We start from the raw sequence: 22,301 nt of genomic DNA, 5'->3' as shown, positions 1-22,301 counted from the left end.
TATCTCATAAATAAACTCTGCTTTGATTATTTGGTTAAGAGGCTTCTTAATATTTTGCTTATCAATTTGGGAGTAGAGCAGTGTGGTGGAACTTTATAAACGGCCCACATTAAATTAACAGCAGTCAGATAGTCAAACAGTCAAAAGTTCCCAGATTAGTCATCCACAGTTTAGTCCCCCCAAAATTAGCCCTAGTAATCAAAAATATTTCCATATTTGAATGGCGACCACAGCAGGACTTACGGCCCAAGTATAATTTTTCTAAACCTATAATTTTTCATAAACTTATAATTTTTCATAAATCCAATTATATATACATTTTCCAGGTTAGATATAATTATTAATAATTAATTTTTTACAATACTTAAGTCTTTTACAATTCTACATCAAACAGTATTGCTGTCTCTGTGCACAATGTTTTCTTGGCTCTGCTCTCTTCATTATACATCAGTTCATACAAGACTTTCCAGGCCTTTCTGAAATCATCCAGCCTGTCATATCTTACAGCCCAATAATATTCCATCCCCATCATATACCACAGCTCGTTTAGCCATTACTCAATTGATGGGCATTCCTTTGATTTCCAATTCTTAGCCATCACAAACAGCTGCTCTAAATATCTTTGGGATATAAATCTATCAATGATATTGCTGGATCAAAGGGTATGTATGCACAGTTCTATAGCCCTTTGCTCATAGGAAAACATACTTCCAAGGCAATTGAAGTTATCCACAGTGTTCAAAATGTCCCCATTTGGTAACTGATACTTCTATGTATGGATGATAGAGCATTAGATATTTGAAAACCTTTGTTTTCTTGATATTGATTGTTAGACCAAAATTAGCACAATTGTCAGCAAATTGATCCATACTTTGATGCATTTCAGCATCAGTCTGTATTGAGTGCATAGTCATCTAGAAAGAAAAAAATCATGTATAACTCTCCCTCTACTTTAGTCATGGATTCTAGCCTTTTTATGTTAAATAATTTGCCAACACTATAGGATCTGACATTGATGCCATTTTCACCCTTAGTGAAGGCATCTGACAACATCACAGAAAAAACATGCTAAAATGTATGGAAGTATGCATATAGTTCTGCTTCACTCCATTGTTGACTTGAATAGTGTGAAAGCATTGTCCTTTATCCAGAACCAATACAACCATGCCATCATGAAACTAATATAAAGTTCTGATGAACTTCTCCAGAAACCAAATTTTCTCATAATTTCCCACAAGCCCTCATGACTGAAAGGATTTTGTTAGAACTATTAACGTTGTGTACTTACACCTGTTCTGCTATGGCATTTCTCCTGGAGTTGCCAGGCAGCAAACACTATATCAATTGCTCCTTGGTGTGAAAAATTACTATTTCTCTCTTGTATTTAATAACTATTGTAAAATGATTAAGGTTTTTCTCCTTTTCTACTTGATCCAGCAACCAACCAGTGTGGGAAATGTCTCTTAGGGATTTATCCAGGGCAAGATGTAATCAGACCGTAAGTAAAAGAAATTCTAATTTTAGACTAATGGGAACATTCCTGCTCATTGTTTGCTCAGTTGTAGGGATCCTGTGGGTTCTCCCTTTTGTCAGACAGGTGATATGTAAATTGATGTCCCTTTGACCAATATTTGGGTGACCTAAGTCACTAACCCCAAGACTCTCATTTTAATAAATGACTTCCCATTGTGTTAACCAATCAGAGTTGATTGCCACCCCTCAGGACCACATACTCTTTGAAGGACATATAAACTATGAGTACATCATCATTATGAGTCCTTGATTTCAAAGATATGGCAAAATGTCCATCCTTTTGTTAAGATGCCAGCATTATTAATACAATGATTAAACTACCCAGAAACTCTCTCAGAACTTTTTAATTGTCACAGCAACCCTAGCTGAAACCACAATGGCTCTCAGGCAGATGATCGTCTTCCAGGTGAAGAATCAGCCTAGTAAGGAGGAATTTACCAAGAATCTTGCTGGCAAGGCCCAAGAGAGAGATGCCCCTGGAATTGTCACAAGACAACTTACTTCCATTTCCTTTATGGAGATGGACATGAAGAGATCCTTGAACTCCTCTTACCACATAAGCTAGAAAATTCTGGTCAGCTTTTGTATCAACAGTGGATACACTGACTTGTAAATCTCAGCTGGAATAGAGTCAACATTTGATGCTTTGTCCTAGGTAAGGAGCCTAATGATAATCAAAACCTTTCTTCAATTGGAAGTTCAGCTACAGAGGGATTGACTTCAACATGACATAGCTGTAGTGTTGATTGATGTTGAGAACATAATGGAAGTGTTCAGCTATCTTTCCAGGATCATGTCTTTATCACTAATTAATGTGACTCCATCAGCACTGAGTAGTTGTGATGCATCTTAAGTCTTTGGCCATAAATAGCTTTTTAAAAAAATTTTTATGTATTTATTTATTTTAGGTCAGGCAATTGGGGTTAAGTGACTTGCCCAGGGTCACACAGCTAGTAAGTGTTAAGTGTCTGAGGCCGGATTTGAACTCAGGTACTCCTGACTCCAGGGCCGGTGCTTATCCACTGCGCAACCTAGCTGCCCCTAATAAATAGCTTTTACCATTAAAAAATTACCTGAATTTAATTTGCCTTCTTACTGAGCCAAGAATCCTTCATCTCTCTAAGTTTCACTTGCACTTTACTTTTGATGAAATTAAATGCTTCCTTTTTTAGAGATGGATGAATAATCCTGCTGGTAAACCCTGTGGAGTTCTCATTTTTCAGTTAGTTGTTTCTGAATTTCCCTAACATTTTTTTATTTTATTTTTTCCCTATCATTTTTAGCAAACCAATCTTGATGTTTATGAGTGTTCTGGCCCATATGAGTAAATATGGTGCTATAGGCCAACTCTCTGAAAACTTTCCATTCTTTATTTCCCATCCACATTTACCATGTGTTGGCTCAGCTTTCACTAAAACTTATTAATAAACTGTTTAGGCACAGAGCATCACTGATCTGTTGACACTGAGTGTTCTGGTAGTTGTCTTGCCTTGGGGCCACCACTTTTGTTGAATGTTAATATTTAACTTTGTTAAGGGCTAAAATTCTAGCTAGTCTGTCTAAAATATCTAATGAGTGGTCGCCAATAAATTATAAGCTTTAGCAAGAGTTAGACTTTAAGCATTTATTAAGGAGAATAAGAATTTGGTAAAGAGAGAGAGAAAGGTCTAGATTCCTATCTATTAAAGGGAGAGCACATTTCTAGCTCCCTTCTCCGCCAGCGTCCTCAGGAAAGAGAGCGAGACTGAGCGCCAGTCTCTTCCTTCCTCCTCCCACTAGTCCGCGTCACTTCCTGATACCAAAGACAAGACTCCTGGTCTTGCCCTCAAAGACCTTCGCTTCATGGGCAGAACTCTTCTACAGTTAGTATCCAGCAGGTGGCGTTATTCCAATCGTTACAGTCCCCCCTGTTGTTCCTCAAGAAACAAAATGTTTCCTTGACGGAACAGTAAAAAGAATATAATAACTATTGCTAACTAATAATATGTGAACAACAATATAGAAAAGGAAGAAAGGAAAGTTTTGTCCAGAGGGGCGATTTTTTTTTTGTCCTCATGAACCGACGCTTTGACATTAGTCTTGCAAAGGGAGGGCCTCTGCAGAGAATACATGTTACAGATGGTGTATATTATAACAGAAAGAGAAAAAAAACAACAAAAACAACAAATCAAAACTGTTCATTTAAAGTCTCTGAAAGTCTTTTCTCAGATGTCCTCTAGGTGTAGTCGTGGAATGGAAGTCTTTTCAGGGGTTGATGTGTGGATGCTGGTAATCAGCCAGGAAAATTTCCTACAAAATTGAGCTTAACACAACTTTAAAATAGCTTTGTCAATAATCAAATCAAACAATGAAAGTTCTCAAAAACATGTCTAAGGGAATTCAGAATCTTAGTTGTTACACATGAAACATATAATAAAACAAAAATTGAACCATTCTTTAAAATTATAATATTACTATAGTCCCCCCCTTATGGAGGGTAATTGAGAAGACAATTGCTACGATATTAATTATTAAAAATAATTTTTATCTTTGTTTCATCACTTTTTGCATCATCTGCCTAATTATCCTCATGCCACTATGAGAAATTAAAAAATCTAATATAATTGGTAACAGGTGTCAAGGCCAAATTCAACACTGTATTTATCATGACACCTGAGATAATTATGGGGGTTACCATAAAAGAACAGAGAAATGATGGGATATGAGCATTCCCACACTTGAGCAATATGTACTGCCCATACAGTATGCCAGGTCTAAAATAGGTGGATGGAATATATGTCCATGCCACCGAACATATTGGAGGAAACTGAGTCAGACTTAATCAGATGCATGGGATTGAGATGTCCATGGCATCAGGCATATAGGAGGGAGCATAGAAGCCAGGTGTAGGAGCGAGATGGGTGGGATGAATACTTCCAGCCATCTGTACAATATTGTGGGGAAAAATAAAATAAAATATTAAACCAAGAGAATCCAACCTCAACATTTGTCAAAAGCCGTTCCCTCGGCCATACCTTAACTTCGTGCATGTCTCCCCTCATGTAACAGTTCAATGTCTGCTCTTTGCATGTATTCCTCTTGTGATTGGATGGCATCTTGGCCAACTGGCACCTGATAACTCAGAATAAAGGCAATTAATGTCTTAAATGATAAGTTCCCATAATCCAAGTCTCATATGGATTTAAAAATTGAGGATAATAAATGATTGCAAAAAATGTGAATACATCTTAACTCAGAACACAATATATAATTATGCAACAATTTCAAATAATACCCCTTTTTTTTAACTTAGTATACAATTACTTTTTTGAAAAATCTGAACATATTTAAATACAAGTTAAAGCACAACAGAATCTCAAAGAACTTTTTTTTTTGAAAAAAGAAAACTTTTACAAATGTTCCCCTCTTTTTTTTTTTTTTTTTTGGAATATGCTTATCAAAAATAATACTTCTAGAATCAATTTATACTTGCCATGGCAACCAATTTGCCAGGGAAATGCTTTAAAGAGTTAGATCAAATAATCAATTGAGAAAAAATAACAAAAACAAACAACTCAGAATATGGGAGCACAATACTCCTAGAATTAACATTGTATTATGAAATCAAAACCATGTTTCAAAATTAGATAGATGAATGAATAGAAGAAGATACACGTGGAACAATAAAAGACAATGAAATTCAAACTAGGGAAATCTAAATGAATGTGAACTTAATATTAATAAGAGTATTATAAAATATAAACTTGATCACATGACTATAAAAAGCTTTTACAAATATTCTCCTTGTTTTAAAAACTAAATATAAAACACAATCTCAAAAGCATGAAAATCTCTATGAAAATAAACCCATACCATTAATTTCAAAATGTATATGTAATAGCATAGAAATCCTATGTAACCTCTGAACTGATACTATTAATAATCTGAGTGAATTTAGAACACTTTTGATTCCGATATCTAAAATCCCCAATACTCATATCAATACCTTGCTGCTTACTTCTACATTTCTGTAAAATATATATGCTTCCATGGCAAAAGAAGCGGAGTCTTGAACTATGGTGATGATTGTCATTCTTATTCAGCTTAAGTTTTTCTTCTTTAACCCCTCTATATTGTCTGTCAGTCTTTTCACCATACAAATGCTTTATAAGATTACTAATTAAAGACAAAAGCAGGTTAGCAAAATTATGAACAAAACGAGCATATCTGGAATTTAAAGGGTTTTCTAAGGTTGTCTCAGAAGCACAGCCAGGCTGGGGAAGGGCTGAGCCTGAAGCTGCAAATGTAGTTAGAGAAAGTTGAGCATGCGCATTAGATCTTTGGACTTCCCGGGCAGGGGAAGCAAAGGGCTTGGCCATGGGGGGAGTAGAGGGTGGGGTCTGGAGAGGAGGGGAGGGACCAGCACAATTTGAATCAGACTTGATTTTGAACTCAGGCCTGGATTCCTCTTCCCCCACTTTGCCTCCAGGTGCTAGGGGATTAAAAACTTCTAGAGGGTGGGTCATTGCCTCCAGGCATGCAAAATTAAAGCAACAATTACTGTTAGAACTGGGAAAAGCTGCAGGAATCTCTTCAGGTTTCTCTGAAAAAGCATGGTTGGGAGAGGGAGAGATATTTCCTTGTGTGAGTAAGTTGCTGGCTCTTTTAACAAAAATAAAAAGAAAAATAGAAAATCCACAAAAACAAAGCATTAACATGATCTTATCTCCCATTTGTCTGGTTAAACAGACTAAAATCAAAAATAGGGTAATTAGGGAGTTTAAAAGGTCCATTCGAAAAAATTTAAAGGGAAAACACAGCCAGTACGCCAGTACTTAGCAGTTAAAGGGAGAGGGAGGGGAAATTTCTTACCCAACCAGAAGATAAGAAGAAGACTGAGGGTTAGCTTTCCTCTTCGTGGTCAGCCATCTGTTAAGGGCTAAAATTCTAGCTAGTCTGTCTAAAATATCTAATGAGTGGTCGCCAATAAATTATAAGCTTTAGCAAGAGTTAGACTTTAAGCATTTATTAAGGAGAATAAGAATTTGGTAAAGAGAGAGAGAAAGGTCTAGATTCCTATCTATTAAAGGGAGAGCACATTTCTAGCTCCCTTCTCCGCCAGCGTCCTCAGGAAAGAGAGCGAGACTGAGCGCCAGTCTCTTCCTTCCTCCTCCCACTAGTCCGCGTCACTTCCTGATACCAAAGACAAGACTCCTGGTCTTGCCCTCAAAGACCTTCGCTTCATGGGCAGAACTCTTCTACAGTTAGTATCCAGCAGGTGGCGTTATTCCAATCGTTACAACTTGGAGGATAAATCAATAATGAGTACAGTAGTCTGCACCACGCATCACATTCATCACTCTCGGATTCTGTCTCTTCTTATAATATATAGTCTATTAAATGGCAATATATGATGTGAGTTTGTATTCTTTAAGTTTTATTGCATTTAGATAAATAGAAGACAGTGTTGTTGATGGTAAGATAATGAGACACAAGTTTTAAGTAGTAAGTTACCTGTCAGCAAAATACAGTTTGCTGGGGTGAGGCCACTGCATATGTTATAGCTTCTTAGAGTCACAGGTGATAATTTTATGATACAGGACAATGAAGGCAAAAAGAAGCCCTAAAAAGGACTCAGAAGCCCTCACATCAGAGGTACTAGTCTTTCCTGAACACTTTACACATCTGGAAATAGAATATTCTAATATTCTCACTGCAATTTGCTTTTGTTTTGGTAATTGCACTAGACATGAGTGTGAAACCAAATCACTGAATCTATGATCATCAAAACAGGTGGCATAAATGCTATGGTATTTTAAGTTTATTTCTTTAATAATTACTAAATAAGGAGATATTATTTAAACCGGAGGGTCTTTTTGACATGTTATTTTTTGCTCCTCAACCAATATCTTATCGCTTATATACACATATATGTATATTTGTGTTTGTGTATGTAAACATGTTACTATATATTGATGCCTTGTAGAAAGTATCACAAAACATAATTGAGCAGCATTCTTAGAAAAGACATATATTCTGATCTTTGGTAATTGATGTATGATGCCATCTTCAGTTAATGCTATTATTAACAAAATATTTATGATATTTAATAAGGTTTACACGCAAATTATATATATATAATATACAAATAACATGTTATATGATTATACTATATACATTATCCTTATTTTGTCATATGTAATTATAATTACATATTGTATAATATATAATAAATTATATATGTATGTATATATACAGAAGCACATATACACATATACAAATGTGTGAGTGTGTTTATATACACAGTTTCTTCTAATTAAAAACATTATGCCTTTGCATGCACTGTTAAGTACTGAACTTCCTTCAATACTTGTGCATCAATTTTTGCATCAGTTTGGATACTGCCTACTGTGAGATTTAAAATTGGATATTAGATCATAAATCTCCCCTCTTTAACCTTTCCCTTAATTTATCTCCCAGTCTAGTAAATGGAAGAAGCTTCTGGTTTTCTAGTTAGAGCTTTTATTGTATGGTAGTTACCAGGTGATGTTGATTAGAGGGATAGGAAAGTAGAAATACAATACAAATCGTCTTAAGTCTAAGCTTAGTCTATATTCCATATAAAACTCACCAAAAGCCCAAGGCCACCTTTGGGGAGAGAGAGAGAGACCATGTCAAGCATTTGCTGTTGCTAACCGTGAGCTGGGCCGAGTTGAACTCCAGTCAGCGTCTGTCTGTGCAGCGCAGTCAGGAGACCAGCAGAGCAGGAAAAAAAAAAAAAAAAGAAACCACTTCCGTTCTCTCCTTGCCTTTTAAGCTTGCACCCCAGAAGTAGACTGCTTAGCAGACAGTCTGGCATGCGTAGCTCATGCCGTTGGTCTCCTCCCCAAAAGGGTGGTCCTTCAAAAACTGGCGTCTTTCAGTTATCCTAACCGACTGTTAAAAAACTTTCATTTTTTTTTTTACCACACTACATAAATAAAGCAACTCTTTTATGCCTCAATATACTGTCTTTGAAAGGTAAGGTGGATGAAATGAATAATCACCACCAAAAGTCACTACCTATAGTGCCAAAGCCTTTGGTGATGAGTTATTCTATAATTATTAACCTCATTCTCAGAAGAAAAAAAAAACAGAACAAAGAAGGGAGGGCACAGAATGTTTAGCCATATATATATATATATATATATATATATATATATATATATATATATATATATATATATATATATATATATATATATATATATATATATGTATGTATGTATGTATGTATGTATGTATGTATGTATGTATATGTATGTATGTATATATGTATATGCATATATATGTGTGTGTATGTGTATATATGTGTATATATATGTATATATATATATGTATATATATTTAAAAGCTTCCCAACTGGCTAGTATCTATTGGATTTTTCACTTTGCTGGAAAAGACTTAAAAAGCCAAAATCACCTCCATCCATGGTTAGATATTCTATCATCTTGTTAATTGAGAACATAAAGAAAAATCTGTTTCAAACCACAGTTAAAAAATATTATGCCATTAAGGTAAGTAATATATATTCTTAAAGGAGCATATGAAAGGCAGAGACAGGCACAGCCACTATTTTCTCATTTTTTGATGAAACTGTTAGGAAAACATTTGTAGGCTATGTGTGAATTAAAACTATAAATGTGTTAGGGAAAAGCTTTTAACAAAAAAATGTGAGGAAGTCAAAAGTGGACACATCCCCATAGATAGTAATAAATAAAACTCAAAGTAGCTCTCCAAGGGAAGTCACCTAATATTTAATGAAAGAAAAAAAATTTTAAATGTTCCAAGTAAAAATAATATATACCCTTTATAAATTCTCATTGTTAACTGCTTTTTGATCCTATTTAATTTTGTCTATGTAGATACAGATTTTTAAAATATTTCAGGAAATAAATACTTAGAAGGGAATTACTACTCTGTCACTTAACAGATTTAAACCAGTTTGTCAATAAGAATTGCTATTTGACAGACCTTGTGTTAAGCAGTAGGATGCAAAGAAAGGCAAAATATAGTCTCTGGAACCTAAGAACTCACAGTTAAATAGGAAAGACAGCATTTAAAAAAATAAACAATTATCTTTAAACAAGATAAATGCAGAACAAATTGGAGACAACCAACAAAAGGAATCCATTGGAATTAAGTGAGGTCAAGAAAGGTGTCTTATAAAAGCTGTGACTTGAGGGAAGATAGAGAAATTAGGAGGTGGAGATGAGAAGTCAGAGAAGTACAGTCATACAGAATCAATAATTAATATGCCAAGAGTCTAGAGATGGAGAGATAGTGCATGTGAGAAATAGCTAGTTGGTGTTACTGGATTCATATTATGTCAGGGAGTGGAGGTGAGAAGTAAGGTACCAGAAGACTACTAAGGTAGAAGTGGCTTAGTGTATTAAGGTCTTTGAATGCCAAAGGAAATCATATTTAGTTCTATAAGTCATGGGGAGCCAGTGGAGTTTATTGGACGATGTGTATGGGGCAAAAAGATGTCATACTAAGATCTGTGCCTTAGGAAGATGGATTTCAAAGCTTCAGTGGAGAAGTGTTTGAGACAGGGTTACCAATTAACAGCTATTGCAGTAGTTCAGTAATGAGGTGATAAGGGCCTGCACCAGAGTTTTGTCAGTATCAGAGAAGGATACATATGCTAAAGTTGTTATGTAGATAAAATCAAGAGGAAATGATAAATGATTGGATGTAGTGAGGTAAAATGGAGTGAGGAATCAAAAATGACCTTGAGTTTGCAAGCTTTGACAACTGGTTGGATGATGGTATCCTTGACAATATTGGGGTGGTAAGGACAAATACTTAATAAGCAAGTCCAATGTACCATGAACTATACTAAGGGCTATCTCATGTGACTGTCACGACAGCCTTGGAACTTAGGTGCCATTATTATTCCTGTTTTACAGTGAAAGAAACTGAGGAAGAGAGGTTAAGTGATTGCACCAGGGTAAAACAGCTAGTAGATGTCTGATATCTTTTTTGAACACATCTTCCTTATTTTAGGGCAGAGGATTATCCACTGCACCACCTAGCTGCTTCAAGGAATACTAGTCATTGAGGCAATAATTTCAATAAAATAGGATTTAAAATAAAATTACATTGTTAGCATTTCTGTATATTACCAACATTGTTGTTGTGGCTGCTTATCCTTCATTCTAAAAGAGGACTATGACATCGGGGTGATGACTTACACTGAATTGGATTTAAGTGAGGCAGGGCTGACTACCAAGATAGCCCAGCATGAAGAGATAGAGAAATTCGGTATCTAACAATAGGAATCAAATAAGTAGAGTTAGCTATCTTTCTTTATAGAAATAAAGACTCACCAGACCCATAAAATTTAAGGAATATTAAGTATTCATGAGTAAGTCAAACCAATATAATAAACATTAAAAACACTCCATAAATGTATTTACTTAATCTATCCTTTGTCAAAATACCAAATGCTTACTTCATTGAGCTTTAAAAATAATAAGAAAATACAATTGAAGGTTCAAAATTCATGAAAATCTAAAGAAATTATGAGAAAAATGGCAAGCAAGGAAATCTTTCAAATTACAATTTGAAGCTATATTGTAAAAGTGTAATTTGAATTCTGATACTGCTATATTTCATTCCTGATTAACTATACAGCATTCAGACAAGCCTTGAAGCTTAACAGCCAATAATGTCAAAAAACACAATTCCTGGGACAAAAAATAGGTAACTAATAGAAAAAAAAAAAAAGATGAGAAACCTGGAAAGCTGTGGGGAAGGAATATTGTTTAGACTACCTGTTTATAACATATATCCAAAAATTATCTAAATATAAAATATAAATATCCAAATATAAAAATGTAATACCATAAACCAATGGAAAGGAAGAAAATTAGCTTTTAAACCAATCTTTGATGAAAAGCTTATGAAGAAAAAAGGTAAAAGGAAGAGGACAGAAGGTAAAGTGAAAATTTTAATTAAATAAAATTTTTAAAATATATTTTATAAGGGGCAACTAGGTGGCGCAGTGGATAGAGCACTGGCCCTGGAGTCAAGAGTACCTGAGTTCAAATCCAGCTTTAGGCACTTGACACTTACTAGCTATGTGACCCTGGGCAAGTCACTTAACCCCAATTGCCTCAGTAATATACATACACACACACACACACACACACACACACAAGTGTGTGTGTGTGTGTGTGTGTGTGTGTGTGTGTGTGTGTATATATATATATATATATATGCACTCAAAAGGGAACAATTAACTAGAGGAAAAATAAAAATAAAAATAAAAAAATTGAGTATTATTTACTAACGGTCTAATTTCCAAAACAGATGATCTTGTTTATAAAAGTAATAGTTTTTCACCATTTGATAAATGATGAAAGCATACTAACAGTTTTTAAAGGAAGAAATGCAACCTATTAACAACCACATTAAAAAAAATCACAAATCACTAATAACTAAGAAAATGCAAATAAAAAAAAGTCTAGAGTTCTACTTCGCATCCATGAGAAAGAAAGGGACTTTATAAATATTGAAGCAAGTACTAAAAAAAAAAATTATAACATATTTACATTGTTGGTAAAGTTGTGAATTGCTTCCTACATTGAACATGTCATTTAATTGAACAATATCACTTCTAGGCCTATAATTCTAAAAGATTAAATATAATAAAGAATTATAAATAAATATTATTTTAATTGTTCTTATTTTAGTGGGAAAAACAGAAATTTAGGATTCTCCCATTAATTTGGAAACTAAGGGTGTTTCCATCAATTTCAGAAATTTCTGAATTCCATAATTTGGTTAATAAGCTATGGCATATGAATGTAATGGGATTCTATTCTGCCAGAAGAAATAAAACACAGGGATTGTTTTAGAGAATGCTGTGAAGAATATAATCAACTAATAATGAGTAAATTGAGCACAAACAAGAAAAAATATGCAATGACAACATTATAAAACAAATGAACTTTATAAAACAAACAATTTTAGCAGACATAGGACCTCTAACCTATGCAATGATTTACCATAATTTCAGGAATATGATGGTGCTACCCATATCTCAAAAGAGTGTTGATGTATTTAAAATGAAGAATGAGACAGACATATGTGGGCTTGACTAACGTGGATATACATTTTCCTTGGTTATCATTATTAAAAAATGGAAAAAATATAATTTTTTAAAGTACACTTCAAGACACAGGGTAAGTAGGTAGTAAATAAATTATTGTGGTCTTGAAAACAGCTTGTCATTAACTGAATATTTTAAATAAGTTGAAGGAATATTTTTGTTTTCAGCAAAAATACATTTTGCAGTTTAATGTACCTTAATATGTTTTTAGTTAATAGAACATTTATGTTATTTTTATCTTTGAATTATCCTAAAATATATCTTTCAAATATGATAAGGACTCTAACTGAGGTAGAACACAGGGTAGAGAGAAATGACAATCTAAGAATAGGGTTGGCATGTATTCAAAATCTACTGAAACAATTTGAAATGTAATTTTAATTTGCAAATTTTTAAATTTATTTATTAATACTATTATCATTAGACTTTGTTTTCAATTTTTATAAAAATGAACATTTAAAAACTTAATTGTTTTCATTTTTTATATTGGCTTCTCCTAATATTCTTTCTTCTCCTTTTGTTCTTTTTCTGCATCAGGTTTAATCAGTTACCAGTAATATTCTAGCATATAAGATATGTGAGATGTTACTGAGAGATGCTACATAAAAGAAAAAATTTTTATCAAAGAGCATTTTGAACTCCACATTTTCCTCATTTTCAAATCTCCCAAAGTTATATAGAAAGATAAGGACTTGATCTCCATCTGCCCCTTACAGTGTACACAGATGGAAGTCCTTTCAAGTAATATGCTCTAATTGCATCGGACACTTTATAAAGTGTTTTTATATAATTGCAGCAGAATCTGTTATAAAATGTTTCATTACATTTCTAATTGTGATCTAGAAGTATAAGCCATGCCAAAAGACATTGACATACAATATAATACAATACCATTTATTGGTAAAGCTTCAGAATTGTGGACACACATACTAAAGTTATTTTACTAGGGAGACTTAAACCTATTCTAAATTATCCAGCAAAGCATTAAAAAAAGAAAACTTGTATTATAATCCTTAAATTTCCCTTGTGTTTTCCTAAATTGTTACCTTGTGTATAATTTACTATCCTTATACCACAATAACATGCAAATGGAATATTAACAAAATCAATATGCAATTCCCATTCATGGTCCATTATTTCCCTGGTTAAGAGTTGTCATAAAAATGTATCATTCATCCTAACTCAACTCTAAATCATTTCCATCAATAAAGGGATTGTGTGTTTCCTTTCATTGTGAAAGCATTCAGTAATATACAACACATTGTTTTAATAAACATTATAAAATATTATTTTCAGTACAATTTCTCCATATATAACAAGGCAAGATCTTTCATTAAAAAAGAAAAATGATATATAACTTTGTAGAAATATACAGTATTTACTTCTTCAAATGTTCTCTAAAACATTCAATTTTGAAAAGAAAGTCAACAGAAAATAGCATTTTCTCTCAAATGTCTTCTGAAGGAGAAACAACTCTGAACTGTACATTCCTAGTTTTTTATTGGGTTCTAAAATCCAATTAAGAACCATAGATTTAAAGCTGGAAGGCAATGTAGTGTCCATTCTGGCCAAACCTTTTATTTAATGGATTAAGAAATTAAGGTCCAGAAAAACTGAGTCTTTCCCAAAGGTCACAAAAGTAGTGATGACAAAATTCTAATTTGGGTTTTCAGTCCAAAGTTGTCACTCTTTGAAATGTACCACATGTTCTATCTGACATTAGGATGTCATTTAATCTTTCTAAAACTTTCTGAAATCTACAAAACTAGAGAATTTTACTAAATAATCTAGTCATGGTATTTTCTAGCTATAACAAAAGACTTAATAAAATGTATTCCTTTATACCTACCTATTCTGATATTTATTCTTTTTTTTTGCATCGAGATTGCTGCTAGCAATCATAGAAGCTTCCAGAAAATGTTTTCATTGAACAATGGCTAAAGTTCTCTTTCTATGAATAGTTCTACTCTTTTTGGGACCTGATCCTTTACCACTTCTTTGGTATACCTTTACGCACAGAACCCCTGCTGAATTACAGATTAGAGGGAAATCAAAAGAACCGCAGCATACATTTCCAAAAACCCATTTGGAATTAAAATACATTCTCAATGAACAGGGTCCTATATGTATTTATATTTTTCATTTGTTTGATGATTGTTACTTCCTAATTGGCAGCTAGATAAGTCAGTACACAGGTCCTGGAGTCAGAAAGACCTGAGTTCAAATCTAGCCTCAGATAGTTTCTAGCTATATGACCCTGGGAAAGTAATTTATCATTTGTTTGCCTTCATCCTTAAACCACTGAAGAAGGAAATGGCAAATGACTCCGATATCTTTGCCAAGAAAACTTCATCCACAGTATGGTCCTTGGAGTCACTGAGATTCAGATATAATTGAATAACAACTTCCCATATTAATGCCTTTAATTTTGTGTCTCTTTTAAAAAAAAAAAAGCTGTAACAAAGCTTACAACAAAAGGAGTATCCTACCAGCTCTTTCTCCTTTTGTGCTCTCAGGGCTGTTACTCTTCTTTTGAATAATATTATCTTCCTTCCTTTTATTCTGATCTGCACACTCCTCTGGAAGCATTTGAAGCCTTCTACCACCTGGTACCCCCCTATTTTATCTTGACCTTCCTCAGGTTTTGACTGAAAAAAAAATTGAATTTGTAACATTGAGTGGATTCTGTGGATTCATCAGTGTAAATTGCAGCTCATCAACTCTCCTGTAGCTTTCAGTCCTAGTTTCTAGTCCTGGTCATAGATAGCTTATTGGCTTACCTGTAGTCACACATGTAATATATTTTAGAAATGTAATACCTTCAATATTGGCCCTCTATGTGGAATGCCATGACACTCCTCACCTTTCATATAGGTGTGAGATTTAAAATTGGATATTAGATCATAAATCTCCCCTCTTTAACCTTTCTCTGGAGATTTATGATATAATATCCAATTTTAAATCTCACATAGGTATCAGCCTTCAGACATCATTTCTTGTCTAAACTGAGTCATTATTAAGCAAAACCACTGCCTATACATTATGTACTCATAAATTAGTGTTTTGTTAATGATACTTTCTGTACCTAGAATTTCCTTCCCACCCCAACTTCAATTCTTCTCCCACTGTTTAATTCCTTTAAACCCTCTGAAGCAGGGGTTCTTAACTTTTTTGTGTCATAGTTTTTAAATTCATAAAATTTTATTCATAAAAATTACTAATGAAATCATTCATATTGAAATATAGGGAATAACAGGGGATAGAGACTAAACTTAGGATTCCATTCATTTAAGGGGGCCCACATTAGGAAATTATTCATATCTAGCTTTCTTTGCAAACCAGTCTTAGAGAGCTGATTGTGAGACCTGATATGTACATATGTATATGTTAAAAGTAAAACTTAAACCCAGGTCTTCCTGATTTCTACATCACCTTGCTGTCTACTAAACCATATTTCACTTTTCTCTAAAATTGAACTTAAAAGTCACCTCCTCTATAATGTCTACTTTATCCTTCCTCTTCAGCAATGAATTTCTCACTCAGACATGGTTTAGTTATTTGTTTTGTGACTCTTCAATGTACTTATCCTATAATATTGTATAATATAAATATCTACATTGCATCCTATCAGCCTATGAGATTATAAACTGTATGAAGGGAATGAAAATAAACTATTTAAATATTGCATGTTTTCTCGGACCCAGCACTATGCTTTGCATACAGTAGGCACTTAATACATATTTGTTGTATAAATGTTTATTTCATATTCCCTGTTACCTAGACCTAACACTCATGTCTATCCAACCTACAAAAAGCAATTTCAAAACTCATTCCCTCAATAGACACCCTTTAATTAACTTGAAAAAGAGTAGAATTAATCTGTTCCTTGTTCTCCAGGGCCCCTTCTTGAGTCTTTATCTACCATTACTACTCAGACGTTCTACCTTTTAGGTCTGTGCCATCTATTTATACATCTCCATAATCTCTCTTCTGTCATCAAAAGACTTCCAAAGTCCTTATGAAAGACTAGATATCATCAGGCCATTTTATTGGTCACTGCATAATGGATAGACTCACAACTCTTAATACTATCAATAGCTCAATAATCTGTTAAAATAACCTTTTCTAAGATCACAGACAACAATAACTGATAGGAAAATTTCAACTCCCTCTCTTTCAAGTAGGGAGAATTATGTTATTGGTACAATTAGCATATTCAAAGAGAATCACATTAATGTAAGCCTGAAGTTCTATCACTTTTTCTCATGTTATAATTCTGATCAAAATACATGGAAAGGTTTAGTGATTTATCACTTCTTTCTAAATTTAAATGTATTGAGCATATGTTTTTAAATTAAATGTTTATGTTATGTATTTTTCTACATTTAAATGTTGATTTTATAAACTTATTAAATCAATATTTTATAATTGCTGTATACTTAATTATTCTTGATTTTTTTTCTCTATCTTGAACTTTATTTGCAGCTTTATTTAGTTGAACTTTCTGTAAAGAAAACAAAAATCTGTACAAGAAATTGTAAGTAAACTATTCTGTTATGGTAGAAAGGCTTTGGTTTCTTCCAGACCTATTTCGGGACATAGAGGTCACTAAAATCTAGATGAGATTCTAGTGCTATTCCACAGATCTATTTATTTTTTCACTTTTTACTTGCATAGATTCCACTAACCAAATAAAATTAGAAATCAGAATAATTGCACAAACTTATTGCCAACTCAATAACTTTTATATACATTATAAAGAAAACCAAAATAGTATTTCATGATATGTTAATAGTTTTTTTTTTTTAAATGATCATGCACATCCCATTGGTAGTACAAATTTGAAAAGATTTTCAAAGGTCTTTAAGAGCAATATTCCTAACATCTCTAAATTGACACTTTGGTAAGAAAGCAGTATTTATTGTTATTCTTACTGAACCATAGCATCAGTATTATGTCATTGTTATAGCCACCTACTAGGGAAGAAATGTCCTCAAGCAATACCCATCAGATATTATTTTGTAATTTATAGTCATTAAATTACCTGATGTAATGAGTGGTTAAGTGACATGCACCAGGTTACATGTCCAAGATACCTGAGACACAGGATTTGCCCTCTGCTCTTCCTCAATCCATGTTCAGTTCTCTATCCACTGCACTACACTGAAGTTTTAAAATAATAATAATAACAATACTACAATAATAATAATTACAAGTAGTCAGAGCATTTATTTTTCATATAGGCAAGCCTGATTTCTGGGATAAAGATGAATATGTTGGGGATAGCTAGGTAGTGTAGTGGACAAAGCACCGGCCCTGGATTCAGGAGGAGAAATCCAGTCTCAGACACTTGACATTTACTAGCTGTGTGACCCTGGGAAAGTCACTTAACCCTCATTGCCCCACAAAAACAGAATATATCGACAGTTCTATAATGTTTGAAAGCTTATATAATGGGAATCCTTTAACATACATGGTTTCATCCATGAAATTATCAAACTATCCCCAAAGAAATTAGAGATATGCATGGATTGTAGAGTAGGTATTTCTAGAATATTTCAATTTATGGTCTATGCCTGAATTTTTAAAGAACTACATAAGTTTTTTCTCAATGAATTTTTTTGTCTAATAGTATTTGTTGCGACTTCTGAAAGCCTGTAAATGTTTCACTTATGAATTTGCTTATTCTTATGAATATTTCGTATATATCATTCTTATTGGGATCTGTATGGAATTTTGTTATTCAAAGGACTATTAGATTATTTTTTCTTTTCCCTGATGTCCATGGAATCTGTGCTACATTAGTTTTCCTGCATATCTGATGTTTTCTTATATTTTTACCCTCTATTTTCTTTTTCCCACTCTCCCTTTACAATGGCTACCTTCCTGTCCTGACTATTTGACTAAAAAGTCTTATTGTTCATTCTACTCTTAGACTCCTATTTCTTTAAAAATAGACCATTTTCTTGAAACACCAAAAGGAAAAGATAATTATCCTCTCCATGTAGACACCTCTATCATTAAATGAGAATCACAACACTTGTAATATAGTACTCCTCAGTTCAAGAAACTGAAGAAGGAAGAGGAGCTCTTAGATCTAGCTTTTTCTGATGTGGCTGACATGGTATACACTAAATGTGTTGCTAGGCCCATTGCTCTCCTTAAGTTGCCATGAAGTTTAAAACAAATAGCCTTGTTGTTACTTTGTCTGTGTTATATCTATCTTCCAATGAAATAATGGTTCTTTTCCCTATGCTAATATCCAAATTATTACCATTCTATATTCTTATCAATCTTTCTTATGTCCCATTCTTTATTTCCCAGACTACCATGTGTTGCATGCAAAATTAATTAATATATAAATAAGTTTGAGGTAAACATATTTAGTAATATTATACTAGTAAAGGATTGACTTCATGTCACCCTGATTTCCCATTGTCCAGGTCACATGATTATGGAGGCAGAGAGAAAGCTGCAAAAAAGAAAAAAAGCTTGTGATAATTAACTAGCACAAGCAGGAGAAAAGTCGCAAAGGAGACCAATGTGGTCTCCCAGAGAGACAGCATGTGGCCTCAAGGAGACCTGAGAGTGTGAGAGTGACAGAGACCATGTGGTCCCACATAGCCAAGAGAGACCCCAAAGACAACCCAGAAACCCCAAAAGCCCTTGCATGCCACCTTCCAAAGGTTTTTTATTCCTTTTTCATAGATGGAGTCATTATGCATTGATCAAAGCTTCTTGAGACATTATATATCAAACAAATCACATTATTCAAATGATATGACTTGAAGATGGTCTATATTAAAATGAATTCTAGGGATGGCAGCAGAAAACAAAATGCAAAAATTACAAAAACAAAAACAAAAAACCCTTACTTAAGTTGCTCAAGGCAAAGACTTTTATTTGGGTGTGGTTTAATCCTATTGGTCCTTAAGCAATCTAGACAAAAGAATCTATCTCTATTCCTTTTGTTTCCTTGAGTTTGTTCCAAATGAAATGTGATGGTATCAAGGAGATACTATCAAATACAATGTCTTGGGATGTGGGTAGGAATGAGAAGATATAAGTATACATATATTTTTTTTTCTGGGGAGGGGGAGAAAGGAATCAGAAAGTTAGGAAAGTTACTTCTGGGTCCCCCAACAAATTGATTATTAATAATTATTTTCTCACATATGTTAATGATACTTATTGTCTCATTTCACCACTACTGTGGAAGTATCCTGAGGCACAGGGCCTCTTGAAATGAGATTGACTGAATACTCCTTCTGGGCTACACATGAACTAACATGTTTACATACATTTACCAAATTATCTTCATGAGATCTAATCAAATATAATATCTTAATTATTTCATTATTTAATTTCATGAGAAAATTAATTTTCCTTTTTTGTGGGTGATATTTATTGGCAAATAATTCCATTTCATATTACTTTTATTTTATCTTGTAAATAGATGAGCTTTACCAACCAAAAAAAATGACTATTTCCAGTTATTACTAAACTCTTTAAAATAGTTACACCTCCATGATTTTGAACTCTTAAATTTTTCTCTCTGAATAAAATCTCCCATCCTTCTATGTGGCCTTCTGCCTCACTCCTTTTAAATCTAAGTTTCATCTTCATAATGACATCTCATATTTTTATATCTCCTAGTTTTGCCAGTGTAGCATCCCACTCTGATCTTACAAACCCTTCATTATTTAACTCTAGAGTTAAGCAAATAAACTATACACTATCACTCATGAATCCTTTACATTCCTTTTTTTCTTCCACACATGCTTTGTCTCACCTCATCCCTGAATCAACCCTGCCAACTGCCTCCTTGGAACCTACATTCAAGCTGGTAAATAAGCTTTAAAAAGTTATGTAGGTGTGATGACTATTTACTAGAAATTCATGGCACCTAATCTCAAGTGGGCCCTTATTTATAAATGGCAATATCTTTAATTTCCCTAATTCACATTCTTTTCATCCTCTTCACAGCAACTATGCCAAACTTTATTCTTTTTTTCCTTAACCGTCCTTTACCATGCTTATCCCCTTGTCTGTTAGTAGATTTTATAATTATTGAGAAAATCAAGGCAATATCTAGTGAATTCCCTCTTGTCCCCTAGACCAATCACTAAACACTCTTTTTCATCCTCTATTCACTACTCCAGTCTCTGAGGAAGAAATGTTCTTTCTCCTTTCCTATGCCAACTATCTCTATTAGTACCCTTAATCTCAATCACCTTGCAATACTTCTGGGAACTGAAACAGTTAATCATTCTCTTACCCTCTCTTATAAGATTTTCCCTATCTACTGAATTCTTCCATACTGTCTACAAATTTGGGCATATATTTCCTATTAAAAATAATAATAAAAAAATCTTCCTTGGACCCTGCCATCCCATAAAATTATTACATTATATAATTCTTCCTTTTATAACCAAATTCCTTAAACAAGACATCTATACTCTTTGCTTCAATTTCCTAACTAGATATTCATGTCTTAATCCCTTAAATTGTGATTTATAAAATTATATACAGGAATTAGTCTTTCATTATTTATCTCTGATCACTTAATTGATAAATTCAGTCTTCATTTTCCTTGACACTACACAACCTCCTCTTTTCCCCATGGATTTTTGTGACACTGATATCTCTTGATTGTATTGTTACCAACTGACCACTCTTTTTCTGTCTCTCTCTCTTATTTTTTCAGGGCAATGGGGGTTAAGTGACTTGCCCAGGGTCACACAGCTAGTAAGTGTCTAGTGTCTGAGGCCTGATTTGAACTCAGATGCTCCTGAATCCAAGGCCGGTGCTTTATCCACTGCGCCACCTAGGTGCCCCTTTTTCTGTCTCTTTTATTTGTAATCATCTGTCTTCTACATCTTAAGCATGAATATTCACTGATCTATGGAGGAACCCTTTATATTCTGTATTTTCACTTTCTCCCATTATAATTTCATTTATGGATTCAGTTGTAGGTAAATGACTCAAATTTATGTGCCTATCTATCTAGTCTATCAATCATCTGTCTATCATCTATCAATCTACTTATCTTTTCCTCTGTGACTGAAGTAGATCTGTGTACTACATGCAATAATCACATTTTTATTCCTACCATATTTGTGGCAAAAGAATCTCAGAAGTACTCTGGAATCCCCATATGGAATTCTACTCATTTCACATTGGTTGAGAGTAGAACTTTAAGAAGTGAAATCCTTTTTGCCCTTCCGGGAGTGCTCTCCTGGAATTTTCTTAAAAAAATAACTCATGAAATATCTTATCAAATAAGACCAGATTGTAGATAAATCATTTAAATGGAAGTCTCATTATCAAGATGTTATTTTTAATGATATAATGGCCTCTTAAAGAACTTTCTTAAAATCACAGAAGGACAATAATAATTTACAGCAGAGATAAAGGAAAACATAGAGGGAAGGAGTATGATATACTTATTAACAATTGATGCTGATATAACCCTTGGGGTGATAGATTTTTGTAACTACCTTGACAAGAAAAAAATTAACTGAAATTACATCTATCTCTATCTCTATCTCTATCTCTATAACTATAACTATAACTATAACTATCTATGTAGCTATATGTATATGTTTATATATATAAATATATATGTGGA

This window comes from Dromiciops gliroides, chromosome 3, assembly GCF_019393635.1.
Source record: "Dromiciops gliroides isolate mDroGli1 chromosome 3, mDroGli1.pri, whole genome shotgun sequence".
Classification (NCBI taxonomy): domain Eukaryota; kingdom Metazoa; phylum Chordata; class Mammalia; order Microbiotheria; family Microbiotheriidae; genus Dromiciops; species Dromiciops gliroides.
This window is presented reverse-complemented; position numbering follows the sequence as displayed.